The sequence below is a fragment of the Aegilops tauschii genome, chromosome 3 (genome assembly GCF_002575655.3).
Source record: "Aegilops tauschii subsp. strangulata cultivar AL8/78 chromosome 3, Aet v6.0, whole genome shotgun sequence".
NCBI classification, from domain to species: Eukaryota; Viridiplantae; Streptophyta; class Magnoliopsida; order Poales; family Poaceae; genus Aegilops; species Aegilops tauschii.
The window spans coordinates 57,015,422-57,031,861 of NC_053037.3; positions in this window are offsets into that span (position 1 = coordinate 57,015,422).

A 16,440-nucleotide genomic window follows, 5' to 3' on the forward strand; every position below is an offset into this window, starting at 1 on the left:
AGTAGTTATGGGTATCCCGACGTCGTGGTATCAGCCGAAGCTCTTTTGACGTCAGCAACTGAGTGGCGCGCGCCGCATTGGACCATAAGCTCACGCTTGTATTAAGGGGGCTAGGTCTGCTTCCGGCCGCGTACGCAACGTGCAGGTGTGCATAGGGCGATGGGCCCAGACCCCTGCGCGCATAGGTTTAGACCGGCGTGCTGATCTCTTTGTAGAGCCTAGGTGGGGCTGCGACGTGTTGATCTTACGAGGCCGGGCATGACCCAGAAAAGTGTGTCCGGCCAAATGGGATCGAGCGTGTTGGGTTATGTGGTGCACCCCTGCAGGGAAGTTTATCTATTCGAATAGCCCTGTCCCTCGGTAAAAGGACGACCCGGAGTTGTACCTTGACCTTATGACAACTAGAACTGGATACTGAATAAAATACACCCTTCCAAGTGCCAGATACAACCCGGTGATCGCTCTCTAACAGGGCGACGAGGAGGGGATCGCCGGGTAGGATTATGCTATGCGATGCTACTTGGAGGACTTCATTATACTCTCTTCTATGTGCTGCAAGATGGAGATGGCCAGAAGCGTAGTCTTCGACAGGACTAGCTATCCCCCTTTTATTCCGGCATTCTGCAGTTCAGTCCACTGATATGCCCCTTTACACATATACCCATGCATATGTAGTATAGCTCCATGCTTGCGAGTACTTTGGATGAGTACTCACGGTTGCTTCTCTCCCTCTTTTCCCCCTTTCCTTTCTATCTGGTTGTCGCAACCAGATGTTGGAGTCCAGGAGCCAGACGCCACCGTCGACGACGACACCTACGACACTGGAGGTGCCTACTACTACGTGCAGGCCGCTGACGACGACCAGGAGTAGTTAGGAGGGTCCCAGGCAGGAGGCCTTGCCTTTTCGATCATTGCTACTTTTGTGCTAGCCTTCTTAAGGCAAACTTGTTTAACTTATGTCTGTACTCAGATATTGTTGCTTCCGCTGACTCTTCTATGATCGAGCACTTGTATTCGAGCCCTCGAGGCCCCTGGCTTGTATTATAATGCTTGTATGACTTATTTATGTTTTAGAGTTGTGTTGTGATATCTTCCCGTGAGTCCCTGATCTTGATCGTACACATTTGCGTGCATGATTAGTGTACGGTCAAATCGGGGGCGTCACATGTGTGGAGGAGGAGAGAGGCCTACCTCATGTATTAAGGAGATCGATCTGCCTCATGTATTAAGGGAGATCGATCGGCATCCATGCATATGTGCAGGAGAGGAATAAGGTTTGGAGAGAGACAGAGCTAGAGTGTTGGAGGGGGTGGTAGTGGAGTTGCTTCTAACAAATGGTGGGATAGGCTTGCTAGACAAACGGAGGGCACGCCCGCAATATCAATAAGAGAGGAGATGGCTGCTTGTTGTCTATGCACGTGCGTGTGAGAGATGGGTCAGGAGGCATGCACGAATGATGAGGGGGGACGATATGGCTATGATAAGCAGACGTAACTACATAGGAAGATCAATCGCCCTTTGTTAGAGAAAGGAGAGACATAACTTGTGAGGCACGTCGATCGATGGGGGGATAGTTAAAGTCGATCTAGGTATATGTTGGGAGATCGATCGGTATACATGCATGTGTGTGTTAGAAGCAAATGAGGCACGAGGAGAAGGATAGAGAGAGAGGGATGCATCTAGGAGGTGGTACGAGAGGCATACTATATCGAGGGGGAAGGAGTGTGCGAGTACGAGATCGATGAAAAGAGTGGTGGGAGTGAGGCATGGTCGGTGATAAGAGAAGAGGGGAAGCTTGTGTTTGTGCTAGGCACACCTGGCTAGAGAGAAAGTTAGCGCTCGCTACAAAGATAAGAGGATTGTGTGGGTGTAAAAGACGAATAGAGATCATACTTCATTATAAAAAGTGAATTCGGATATTTGAAGAATTTATCATAGTGTTTTAAACTGACGCATGTGTGAATATATATAACGGTGATACACATGGTGTGGTTATGAACATGTTATACTACATATAATATATTTTATCTCTACTCTTATAAAAAACGGAGTTGTTGATGATGGTGTGCCTGCCATCCTGCAATATAGGCCGTCCGATTTATATCTGGCGGATAGGAAGGAAACTATGGCAAGTTTGAAAAAAGATACCCACACCCCTCTCCATATTTGCAAATTAGGCCGCTTGATCATGTTGATGTTGTGTGGAACACATGGGCATCTTGCTAGTACTACATATAATACATAGAACATTGATTATAATTTGGGCTAATGTGTGGCTTTTGCAGCTCAGGTCTAAATACTTGTCATAATGTAGGGGGCGGGGCACTATACTTTGTGTGATAAACACGGTGTACGTATGGAACATGGTTTAGATTATGAATATATAGTTAGTACATCAAATGTACTATTATTTGGAATCAACATCAAGTATATTCAAAAAATAGAATTCGAGTTCATGTAGTACACATAGTTCATATCTATCTCTATAGTAATCATGTGGTGTGTTATTAAGGTAATACACGAATGATGGTTGAAGTTGGCAACAATCATGATTGTAGATTCTTATTGAAATAGAGAAACGAATTCAAATTTAGTTCGAATTGCAGCGGTAGTATAGACATTTGGAATGCAGTAAACTGTTGGTATGAGTAGGTTACATGCATTATACAGCAAGCGAAAAAATTTAATCGGACATAACATGGATTCATACTCCCTCCTTCCATCTATGTAGGGCGTAATGAGTTTCTTAAGACCGCCTTTGACTATTGACAAGACTAATAGTACATGACATGCACAATGTGAAAATTATATCATTGAAAGAACCTTTCATAGACGAATTAACGGTGTGCTTTGTGTAAGTTGCATGTCATATATTATTGCTCTAATATTTGATCAAAGTTAGCATCGAAAAACGCATTACGCCCTATATAGATGGAAGGAGGGAGTAGCTTTGAATAGCATTTGTATAGTAAAACGGGGCAAGACTCTGTCTTTGTGTGGTGTGAATAGTTTTATTTTTTCATTTTCTTTTTGGTTGAGGGAAGTGCGAATTGATTTGGTACGTCCAAGTACAATATTACTACACGTTAGGCTTGTCCCTAATACTCAACCCGCGTCTTGTTATATCCCGAAAATTCAGATACCGTGCTCCCAAAATTGGCGCCTTCACAACCCGCACCTTGCTATCCTAAAATTACAATGCGCGCGAAAACTCCCTCCAACTGCCAAATCCCGACATGCGAAATCCCCCTTCAAACCCTGAGCCGAAAGGGCCGCTAGTTCAAATCGGTGGGGGGTACTTTTGTAACACACCCTACATTTTGGACAAGCGCGTCCCTAAGTCATGGTTCACCCCCTCCCATCGCCCCCTTTTCGCCATCCGAAATCCCAGGCCGCCATAACCTCTCCGCTCCAGTCGCGAAACCCCACCCTCCTCTGCCGCCACCTCACCGCTGCCCAGCCGGAGCCTCTTCCCCGACGACGTCGTCCACCGCAACAGCTCGACGTCCCTCGTCCACCTCCCCGGATGAGAATCCGTCGTCCATCTCATCGTCCCGCCGGTTCAGCCGCCCCGTCCTCCACCTCCAAGGAGCTGCTCCGACGATCGCCTCGTCTATCGCGGCTGCTCCATCCCCACAGCGCCGCCTTAACCTGCTCCACCGGAACCGCAGCATCCTCACCGACTCCTCGGACGTAGCCGAGGCCTACTCGGCGCCACCAAAGAGGTTGTACACTCATCGCATCGCACCTTCTCCTTAACTTGACCTCCCGGCGCCGACGGTGCTCCATCCCGCACCCCCATGGAGCGGCTACCTTGAAGCCGGCGCCACGGGTGACATCTCCACGGCGGCTCTCCCCCAGTGCGAGGCCCCTTTGGCGGCGGCGTCCATACCAGCCGGATCTGCTGCTACTGCTTCGGCTCTCGCTCGCTCGCGCTGCTGCTGCTGCTCCAGCTCTTGCTCGATCGCTCGCTCGCCCAGCTGCTGCTGCTGCTCTCCCCCTCGCTCGTGCTGCTGCTCTACTCCGATTTAGCCACACTTCAGTCGATCGAATCGACTTTTGGGTCAGTCGATTTTCAGGGGTTGCGGGGGCTCGCCGGAGTTAACGAAGAACCACCCGCAGCGGGGACGGGGGCTCGCCGGAGGGGTACCCCACTATCTATCTTGGGTTCAGGGTGGGGGCGGGGGGCCTAGAGAGCTGGCCGGGGTGGCGGTGGGGAGTTGTTTCGGGGCGGCGAGGCGGCGCTTGGGCCGACGGTTCGGCCGATGGTGGCTGGCGGCTCAAGGGGGGTGCAGGTTGAAGATGAACTGCAGGCCCCCCCTAAACTACATGTCAAGTGCCTCTCTGCTACCATTGCGTTCAGTTTTGACATTAGCATTCAGATTCCACAGTAAATTTCAGTTTCGACAGTTAAGTTCAGAGTCAACAGTTTTTACCTGATCTGTTCACCTCTTGGACTCCAAGTCAGGTCCAAATTATTGTTCAAACTTGAGTTCTAAATAAGTTGTGGGGCACATATCGAGGCAGCAGTGAATAGTATGTCTGTCTAATATCTGGTTCACCTAGGGTATGCCTATGTTGTTCATCTTGGGTGGGAAAGAAATAGTAAAGCAACCATCATCTGTCTTTTTATTAATTTAAAGCAATCATCAGCCTGGTAATTATTTTTGGATCCATCCACTGGTTGTTACCATCACTCTAAATTTCTGCATGCTCTCCTTACATAATCTCACCATATTTTTTTCGTATGCATGTCAGATATTGTACACAGTCATGCTGAACATGTAGAGAAAAAGAGAAGAGTTTTGCGCGGCAATACAATGTCATGCAGACATCGCTCCATGGTGGGTTCAATGGCAAACCCTCCCTATCCCTCTCCAGATTATAATCCAGAGGAAGATATCTGTTCTGAGGCGGATTCAGACGCCGCTGACCACTCCTATTTACCCCCCAAGGTGTTTGCTCTACCTTGGCATGATGATGTTAGTCATATCATGCATATGTTGCCTTGCAGTGCCTACTTTTGACATCATATATGTCATCTGCTTAGGTTAGACATGTTCTGCAGTGCCACCTGTTTAGTTTCTATATCATATATGGGAATTATGCAGTCTCATGTCTTTTAGCCAGCCTTAATATACGTGAAATGTGCAATGCCATCCTGTTTAACCAGGCATCATATATTTGAATGATATCTTGCCCATCCTTTTCTTCATTACATTTCCATTTGTCGACAATGTTTGTACATTAAACTACTCTTCCTGTCAATCCCATTTGGGTGGGAGATGGAAAAATCTGGAGTGAAAACAAGGCCTTCAGAGCAGACAGTGCTACCTGTCGAAGCAGATCTCTTGTTGGGTCCCGATAGCTCCTCGGAGATGGATTTAGAGACAGATGACCAATCCTATTCCCCCACCGAGGTGTATGCTCAAACTTGCCACAGTTATACTGCTAATATCATGCATATGGTGTCTTGCATTGCATAGTTTAGACATCATATACACAATATTCAACACCATGTTCTTAGTTCAGACATCATATCGAATGCCCTCTGTTTAGCATATAAATCACATATTTGAATTAAATGATGCGATCCTGATTACTTAGATACCATGTAGGTGAATTATGTCATGCGATCCTGTTTAGTTATTCATCATATCTTTGAATTATGTTATGCTATGCTATCCAGTTTAGATAGACATCATATATGTGAAATTATGTCATGCTATCCGTTTTAGTTAAACAATATACATGTCAACTATTTCATGCCTTTTTTCCACACTATCTATTGCATCTGTCTCTCATACAATGTCTGCACATTCAACTATGTTTCCTGTTTATCAGCCATTTGAATTGGAGCGGGTGATGCCAGTATCCAGCGGACTAAAAACACGGTCTTCAAATAAAACAGTGTTACCTCTTGGTGGAGATAGCACCTCGGTTGTACATGCACAAGAACCATCCCTACCACACATAACCCAAACTCTCACAGATTGTACCCCTACTGCCATGGACAGAGAACCAGCTTCACCCAATCTAACCCTAACCCCAGCAGATAGTAACCCAGTTCCTGTTGACACAGCACCATCTCCACCACAGAGCTCCCAAACAAGAGCAGTTAGTAAGGCAACTCTAGTGCCCAAAGGGCCAGTACTACCACGACGAACCACAACTCCACCACTTAGTACGCCTATTCCTGTGGAGGAAGCACAACCAGCTAGTCGTAGTTTAGCACCTATCGCATTTGATGTTGTTAAATCGTATGTGCGTATCTTCCCATCTTGGAAATATTATACTGAAGATGAAGGAAAATGCCAGTTGCAGGTGTTTGTCCAGGAGTTATGTGTAAGTAATGTTATTCATGGCAATTACTTTGCTTTGTCCCATACATCCTACCTCCATGATGGTTATAATACAACAAATTTTCCCATTTTTCTCTATAGAGAAGGACAGATTTGGAAACTCAGGATGAGGTAACCTGTGCTAATACCTCTGCTATCTTCAAGAATGCTTGGTAGCAGTATCAGAATTACCTGAAGAAATCGTACTTCACCGGCAAAGAAACTCATCAAATTCCCTTACGTTCTCCTGAGACACATTTACTGGACGATGACTGGGAATGCCTTGTTCTATACTGGTCCCGAACCAAGAATGTGGTAAGGTCTATGAGCTCATTTTGTATTTTTAAGTACTATATTCTTGCGTCTTACTGTACTCTGTTCATGTAGAACAAGTGCCTAAACATGAAAAACAACTGTTCTAATTTAAGATTCCATTGCTATCATAGTTCAAAAAAGCGCTAGGCGTTAATTGTGCGTTTTGCCACCGCCTTGCGCTTTACTGACCAAAGCGCATGCTTATGCGCAGTTATGCACAGATTAAGCGTAGTTATGCGCAATGCGTTTTGCCAACGCCTAGAGCCTAGGCGTGCCTTTTTTAAGTATGATTGCTATCCTGCATACTGCTTTGCTCTTGTATCACTGTATTTACTCATACAAACTTATTTTTAAATTGAAGGATCCAATCAAAACTCCAATGGCATAGTAGGTATGTTCACGCATGCTCTTTAACAGCCAAGACAATGCAGTGACCATAGGACATAGATATATGTTTGTTTGATGCTTTTATTATGTACTAGTACTTGGCAATAGAAGAATTGGTAGTTTAATCCTGTCCACCTTACTAATGAACTGGTTCACCGAAATGAGTTTCGTATACTAGTACATGCTAAACCTGTTATGTGTCTGCTTGTTTCTTCTTTTAGAATGCTGACAGAATATTGGGGAAGAGTGCCTTATTAAGCAATGGTAAAAGAAGTAATGCAGATAAGGTTCAGGATAGTGACACATCGTTGTTGGTCTCCAACAAAGCTGATAAAACAGCTAAGGAAGACTATCTTGAAGATAGTGAGACAACCCCAAAGTCCTGTCTTGGTTTAGTGTTCGAGTTACTGGCCACTACCGCTTGCACAAGCTATTCAAACTCACTATCTGAATCAATTCGGTTTCTTGAGTCTCAACTACAATCTGAAAGACATCGAGCAGCTGTGCTGCGAGAAGAGGCGGAAGGACTGCGGAAGTCCCTGGAGCATTCAGATGCATACTTTTTGGTGCAACAGCAAGCATTGGAGGATTTCAGCGCCAAACAGGACAAAGCTAATAAGCTTTCTAAGCTTATTGCCAGCATGGTGGATACCCAGGATAATGTTTCTTGAGCTCTTCTGAAGTTGTTTCAGTTATGCTCTTGTTTTGCTGCCGCATTTATTTGCACTGGTGGCCAATTTTGACGGCCACTGTATGTAATATGCTGCTTTGTTCCCTATATTTGCACTGGTGGTGAACTTTGATGCCCAGTGGATGTAATATGTGTAATAGTGGTAATAGGCTAGCGTTAATTGCTTGCTTATTTATTTCCTCATTGTCATGTTTAGTTGTTTGCTTGTAGTCACTTCAGTTCTTTTTCTGTGTTTTTCTAGTGGCCACAATAGCCTATTTTTGGTAACTAGGCCAAAATAATCATGGCAGCACACAGACTGTTGTAACCATGGGCCTCCTGTGAGCCGTATGATCCATGGGCCTTCTACGTTCGTAGGATCCATTGGCCTTCTGTACGGGCCGTAGGATCCATGGGCCTTCTACGGGCCGTAGGGTCCATGGGCCTTCTACGGGCCGTAGGATCCATGGGCCTTCTACGGGGCGTATCGTCATTTCGCCAATCATGGGTCGTACTATTCGTGGACCATAACTAGCCGTCAATGGGCCGTATTTGATAACTGTATGAAAACAGCCCAACGAGTTTTTTGACATGAAAACGGCCCAACGTATTAACGGTCCACAAACGGGCCGACCGTAACGACGGGCTGAATTTGGCCCACAAGCAGAAAATGACAGTAACGGGCCGTAAGTAACCGAATGCTGCAAATGAGCCCAAGAATAAATGGGCCCTGAGAAGGCCGAAAGATAACTTGGGCTGGAAATGGCATAGTGGAATAATGGGCCGTTAATGGGTATAAAGTGATGCACTATTCATTACGGGCCAGTTTCACCACGGACCGTTAATGGGCCAAGAGTTACAAAGGGCCTCATATGGGCCGAAAGAAGTCATGGGCCACACACGGGCCGGAAGTTAAAATGGGATGGAATCATATTGGACGGCCCAGATGACGCTACTGGGCCTAATTCGGATAGGGCGTAACGGGCCCTGGGTTAGTGGGTTGTAAATGGGCTATATGCAGACAGGCCGTTAACAGGCTTTCCGTGGGCCAGCCCGCCACCTTTTGACCAAGTAAAATGGGCCGGCCTTTTCACAGGAATGGGCCGGCCTTTTCACAGGAATGGGCCTCTGCTGGGCCGTGCCACGTGTCGACGTATCATAGGCGCCTTGGGTCCAATGAGTGGATGACATCTGTCCCAATGGTGAGCCGACACGTGTTTCCTCCAGCCAATGATGATTTTACATATGAAAAATCCCCATGTCGATCACCCTTGACGAAAGCACTTCTGTGACGCGTGATTTATCATCATGGAAGTGGACACTTCCGTGATGATAATTTTGGTAATGTCATGGAACACTTCTACGATAGCACAGGTATGACTATCTTGATTCTGTCATAAAATCGTCATGGATGTACATGCATGACAGAAAATGCGACCTACTGTGACAAACACGTATCATCACGGAATTGTATTTTTTTGTAGTGACTGCGTGTGTCAGCATTACCGATCCAGGGATGACACTTATGCACAGAGATTTGACCATCTGAGCACACGCTGATTGTAGGACACGACCACTAAGTTAAGCCATAGGTCACTCTTCTCTACTCATTTCTGACTCCTCTCCATTTTCCACTCTATAGGATGGCGGACCCAAGGAACAAGTTTGCACAACCGGATGAAGACACACCTTTTGGGAGACACTTGAAGGAAGTCACTAGGTACCTGAACATCGGAATACCAAGTTTCACTGGGAATTACACCGCCACTCTACCCGAAGAAGAGCGCTGGACGATTCGAGTACATGTTCCATGAAGGACATTTACCCCAGTTACTGAGCCCATAGAGTTTTGTTTTGATGCACCAACCTGGAGTCTGGGAAAGAGCATGGCAGCTCACATTGCCATGGGACGCATCGGTGAAGTCTAAAGCAAGGATCTTAAGGACACCATCTACCAGATCTGTGGACGCCGAGATGAGCAATGGGAGATGATCAGCACCAGGAGGGACATGTCCATTGCAGCTTTCATCCAGGAGTTAAACCAGAATATTCGACGCCAGGAGAACTAGATGTGCGCACGCATGATAGATTTGAAGAAGGTGATGACCAGGAACATGGAGCTTGAAGAGGAACTCAAGTCTACATGCGATGGATATGAGGAGGAAATCGCAATACTAGTGGAGAAGAATGACGACATGACAAGGAAACTAGGAGTATTCATGGGAGACCCCACGCCGGGAGGAGATGACATCCGTTCAAAGGACTACATCATCATCGACAACACCGAGTCCGACCCCGACAGCAGTGATGATGATTATGAAGATGAAGCTGGAGCAGATGTCATGGAGTCTTCCACCGATCAAAATTTCTAGATGACCACCATATGATTAGTTGTATTCCCCCATGTAAATAGTAGTAGTCCGAGCACTTTTGTAACGATAATTTAGACCGATTGTATGCTCTTGATTGAATTGAGTGATATGATATGATTATGTGTTTGTCTCATGAGCATATGGGTAGTGATTTCTCCTTAGACCTCATTCTATTCTAATCTCTCCCCTCTAAACCTATCAGATGCCTCCGAAACGTGACACTGGATTTGCTTTCCCACCGGAGCTCACTCAGTTGATCCAACAGCAGAATGCCTTGATGCAGTTGCTAGTCCAGAATCAAGGCAACAAGAACAACAACAACAACAACCCACCGCCACCACTTCCAGTTGACCACTTAGCCCGTTTTCTGAGGTTGAATCCACCGGTGTTTTCCAGTAGCACCGAGCCGATTGTTGCAGATGACTGGCTCCGCGGGATTGGAAGGGAGCTGACCACCGTAGGTTGCATAGATGCTGAGAAGGTGCGCTTTGCCGCACACCAATTGGATGGACCCGCAACATCATGGTGGGATAATTACTCCACCACTTTCCCCATAGAGAATGTCACTTGGGGTTAGTTCCAGCAAGCTTTCCGTACTGCACATGTTTCAGCTGGAGCTATGAGCATGAAGAAGCGCGAGTTTCGCAACTTACGCCAGGGGAACCGTACTATAGGGCAGTACGTGGACGAGTTCAGCAAGTTAGTTCGCAATGCCCCGGATGACGTGGCCACAGATGCCGCAAAGCAGGAGAAGTTTATGGAAGGGCTGAATGATGAGCTGAGTATGCAGTTGATGGTGGCAACATTTCCAAACTACCAGGAGTTGGTAGACAGGGCTCCTATGATTGAAGGGAAGCAACAGCAGATAGAAATCCGCAGTTTTTAGGACTTGCGGGATATTATCGGAGATTCATTGAGAATTTTTCCAAGATTGCGAAGCCAATGACGGAGTTGTTGAAGAAGGACACCAAGTTCAAATGGACAGATGATTGTGAGGCAAGTTTTCAGGAGCTGAAGAAACGTTTGGTTACAGCCCCAGTGCTGATTTTGCCGAATATCCGCAAGGATTTCCAAGTATATTGCGACGCTTCTCGCTTAGGACTTGGATGTGTACTTATGCAGGACGGAAGAGTTATTTCTTATGCCTCACGTCAGCTTCGACCGCATGAGTTGAATTATGCCACGCATGATTTGGAGTTAGCAACCGTAGTGCATGCAGTCAAGATCTGGAGACATTTCCTCATTACAAACCGTTGTGATGTGTACACGGATCATAAGAGTTTGAAGTACATTTTCACACAGAAGGAGCTGAATCTCAGGCAAAGGAGATGGTTGGAGCTTATAAAGGATTATGATATGAAGCAACATCATCATCCAGGAAAGGCCAATGTCGTAGCAGATGCCTTGAGCTGGAAGAGCTATGTCAATACCCTCGTAAGCGGAGGATTACCAAAGGAGTTAGCCGAAGATCTTAGGGAGCTTCGTTTGGAGATAGTTCCTAGAGGTTTTGTGGCAACATTGGAGGTTCAATCAACATTATTGGGAAAGATTCAAGAAGCTCAGAAGAACGATAAGGAGATTGCCGAGATAAAAGAGAGGATGAGCAAGGGTAAGGCCAAGGGTTTTTGTGAGGATGAGAACGACACCTTGTGGTTTGAGGACCGTATATATGTGCCCAATAATGAAGAGATCAGGAAGTTGATACTTCAGGAGGCTCATGACTCACCATACTCGATACACCCCGGAAACACCAAGATGTATTTGGATCTGAAGGACCGTTTCTGGTGGACTGGTATGAAGAAGGATATTGCCGAGTATGTAGCCGTATGTGATGTATGTCAGAGAGTGAAGGCAGAACATCAAAAGCCAGCAGGATTACTGCAACCTATGCCGATACCCGAATGGAACTGGGACAAGCTTGGCATGGATTTCATCACCGGATTACCCAGGACCCGATTGGGATATGATTCTATCTGGGTAGTAGTTGATCGCTTGACTAAAGTGGGTCACTTTATCCCAGTGAAAACCACCTATACAAGTGCAAAGGTGGCCAAGATATATATGACTAGGATAGTATGTCTGCACGGATTTCCGAGGACCATCGTATCAGATAGAGGAACACAATTCACTTCAAAGTTTTGGCATCAGTTTCATCAGACTTTGGGTACCAGGCTAGAGTTTAGTACAGCCTTTCATCCGCAGACAGATGGACAGACCGAGAGAGTCAATCAGATTCTCGAGGACATGTTGAGAGCCTGTGCACTAGATTATGGATCTAGTTGGGATGATAAGTTACCATACGCAGAGTTCTTATACAACAACAGCTACCAGACCAGTTTGAAGATGGCACCCTTCGAAGCCCTGTATGGAAGAAGGTGCAGGACACCGTTGCTGTGGGATGAGGTTGGAGACCGCCAGTTGTTTGGACCAGATTTGATCAAGGAATCTGAAGAGAAGGTTAAGTTGATTCATGACAAACTAAAGGTAGCACGGTACAGGCAGAAGAGTTACGCAGATTCAAAGCGCAAGGAGGTAGTCTATGAAATTAGAGACAGAGCATATCTTCGTGTATCACCACTCCGAGGAGTTAAACGATTTGGAGTTAAGGGAAAGTTAGCCCTGAGATTTGTAGGACCATACCGAGTTTTGGAACGTATGGGAGAAGTAGCCTACAAGTTGGAGTTACCCGAAGAACTGTCAGGAGTTCATGATGTGTTTCACGTTTCTCAGTTGAAGAAGTGCCATGCTAAGATTGCCCATATTCCTCTGAGAGATACAGTGCCCCTGGAAGCAATTCAGTTGGATAGTGATCTGATCTACGAGGAGAAACCTGTCAAGATTCTCGAGTTTGCCAGCCGAGTTACCCGCAGCAAGGTTATCAAGTTTTGCAAAGTTCAGTGGAGCCACCATACTGAGGAGGAAGCCACCTGGGAACGAGAGGAAGACCTGCGTAAACACCACCCACACCTATTTTCTAGCCAACCCGAATCTCGAGGACGAGATTCATCTTAAAAGGGGTAGGTTTGTAACATCCCAAATTTTCAATTTGGAATGTTATACATAGGTCATCATATGCATATCATATTTTATTTGCAGTTCGTTTGTGATCCTAGAAATCTTAAGCAACTCAAGGACCCACAGAGAGAGTTGGGGATTTTATGATTTTCATATTTGAATTTTCTCAAATTTGAAAATAGGATCATTTTGGTTTTTATTATTTTTTCTCTCCGGAATATTTCAAATATTAAAATATATGAGAGGAGATAAAATGACTTCTCCAAAATAAAAGACATATTGGAGGAAAAATGTTAAAATCAAATAAATTATTTTATTTGGATTTTATTCGCGGATTTATTTGAATGAGAAAAAAATATGCATTTTTTCAAAATTGCATTTTAGGCCAATAAAATGTTCACTTTGTTCTAAATATTTCATTTAGACGGTGAAAATTGTTTTGGCATTTTTAGACTTTTTTATTTATTTAGGATTTTCTCGGCAAAATTTGTTTAAAAAAACTATTTCGGACCGAGCCGGGCCGAAGCCCAGCCGACCCATCGCCCTGCGCCGCCTCCCCGTCGTGCTCGCGACGGACTCGGGGAGTCCGACCCCGAGCCGCCGGCGCCGCCCCTCCCGCACGCCACCACACCCCCTCCCCGGGCCTTGAAAACCCGAGGAACCGCCGCCGCCTCGACCCCACACTGCCCCGCCACCCGAGCCGCCCCGTGCCCCGCCGCCCGAGCCGCTGCCGCCGCCTCGCGTCGCCCGAGCCACTGCCGTCGCCGCGCTACCCTCCGCTGCCGCCGCCGTCGCCCCGCCACGCCGTCGCCGCCCGCTGCCTCCCCGGAGCCACCACACACCGCCGGAGCCGCCGCCGATCCGATCCAATCCGCCGCCATTTTTTTCCGTTTTAGGTAAAAACCCCCGGTTTTTCTTAAAACCCTAGTTCGTTTTTTATTAGATCGGTTCGGTTTTTCTTCGGTTTAGTTATTTAGTAAACGTTCGTTCGTTCGTTTTAACGAACGAATTCGTTCTTTAGTCTCTGTTAGCGGATGTCCGTCCGATAGATTTTTTTTTCTGTTTATTTTCGGCCAGGGATCAATCCGCGATTACTTTTATCGCAGATTAGCCCTTGATCTTCAAACCCTCGCCGTTTCTTAACCGTTTGTCGAAATCCAGTGAAACCAACGCCAAAATCTTCACCTCGAGCCCCTCTTTCTATTTAATCAACTTGAACATGGTTTTTACAATTTAAAATTTGGTTTCAAGCAGATTTGAATTAGAAGTTCTTTTGACCGTAGTTTCAGATTCGTAGCTCCGTTTCAATTGATTCTTTTTGCAAATCGAAGCTTTTCAGTTGAATTTTCAGATTAGATCTTCTTATTGCAGTTTTACCCATGCATCTTTTCTTGAGTGCTTATGTATGCTATTGTTTGTTTGCGATAGAATTCCTGGAGTGCGAAGCGTGCTACTACGAGTCTCTAGGGTTAGCAGATCGTCAGCAAGGCAAGTAACACATTGATCATACTCTTTTCATACCTAGTTTTTATGCATTAGTTTCAATCCTCAAACATTGCATGACTAGGATGTGTTTAACATGTGGGTATTGGGAAGTAGATGATGTGGAAGAACCTATTGCCCTGATTATTATCAAACCCTGGGAGTTACTTCTACGCTATGTTTATTTTGCTATGCTATGCTCGTAGATGTGGATTGGGTTTGAGTGTATCCATGACAGATGTGAGATTGTTAAATTAATGGTTAACTTAAGGTGGCTACTTAAATACACATCTGGGTGGATTGGTTGCGGGCACCTGGAGAATCCAGTGTTGTCCTAGGATATCCTGGAGTACCCATGTGATCATCCTATGGTTCACCACCCAGGCTCAAAGGGATCATAAGATTATTCATGCTAGAAACTTCCGTGTGCAGCCACAAGCTATTATGGGCTCGAGCATAGTCGAGTATGTTGCATGACCTCTTCCAGTGGTAGGCTAGCAGATGTAGGGGATGTAGGTTGGTATTGTCTACCCAGGGTTAGAGTTAATGCTTCTGAAAAACTATGTCTCAGTCATCCATTTTCTCAAACACCATGTAGTGCGAGAAATCCAACGGAGGAGATGCAGTCTTGTGGGGAAATGTGCACAAACCTCTGCAGAGTGTACAAACATATCATGGTTAGCCGTGTCCCCGGTTATGGATATCTTGAGTATCTGGTTCTTGGATTATAATATTGTTTAATTGGGATTGAGTTGGAGGAACCTTCTCAATGTTTAACAACTACCATGATAGTTAAACAAAATATATTCCTTTGTTGTAGGGAAAAATTGGCTTTTCGCAAAAACATTATAACAATAGAGCCTCCACCATCCATATATGCATGTAGTGATAGCATTTACCTGTTCATTGCTCTACTATGTTATCTTGCCAGCATATTCCATGTGCTGACCCGTTTCGGGCTGCAACATATCATGTTGCAGACTTTTCAGACAAAGTATAAGGTGCGCTAGGTCGTTGTCGTGCACTTAGCTATGCCGTTGGAGTTGATGGACTCACTTTATCTTCCAAGCTTTCTGCTGTTATCTCATTTGGATGGCCTTAAGCCATAGTTATTGTAATAAGTTCTCTTTTGAGACTTTGTTGTAATAAGTGTGTGATTGCACTCCGCTGTAAATCCTTCAAGTACTGTGTGTGTCAGCATTACCGATCCAGGGATGACACTTATACACAGAGATTTGACCGTTTGAGGTCGGATCGCTACAAGATGGTATCAGAGCATACGCTGATTGTAGGATACGGCCACTAACATAAGCCATAGGTCACTCTTCTCTACTTATTGCTGACTCCTCTCCATTTTCTACTCTATAGGATGGCGGACTCAAGGAACAAGTTTGCACAACCGGATGAAGACACACCTTTTGGACGACACTTGAAGGAAGTCACTAGGTACCTGAACATCGGAATACCAAGCTTCACCGGGACCTACACCGCCACTTTACCAGAAGAGGAGCGTTGGATGATTCGAGTTCAAGTTCCGGGAAGGACATTCACGCCAGTTACTGAGCCCATAGATTTTTCCTTTGATGCACCCACCTGGAGTCTAGGCAACAGCATGGCAGCCCACTCGCCATGGGACGCATCGGCGAAGTCTACCACAAGGATCTTAAGGACACTATCTACCAGATATGTGGGCGCAGAGATGAGCAATGGGAGATGATCAGCACCAGGAGGGATAGGTCCATTGTAGCCTTCATCGACTACAAAAAAGACACATCCGTGACATTTTGGGCCGAACGAATTTTTTTTTCTGTCATACTTATGACACTTCTATGACGATAATTGTGACAAAACCCGGTAT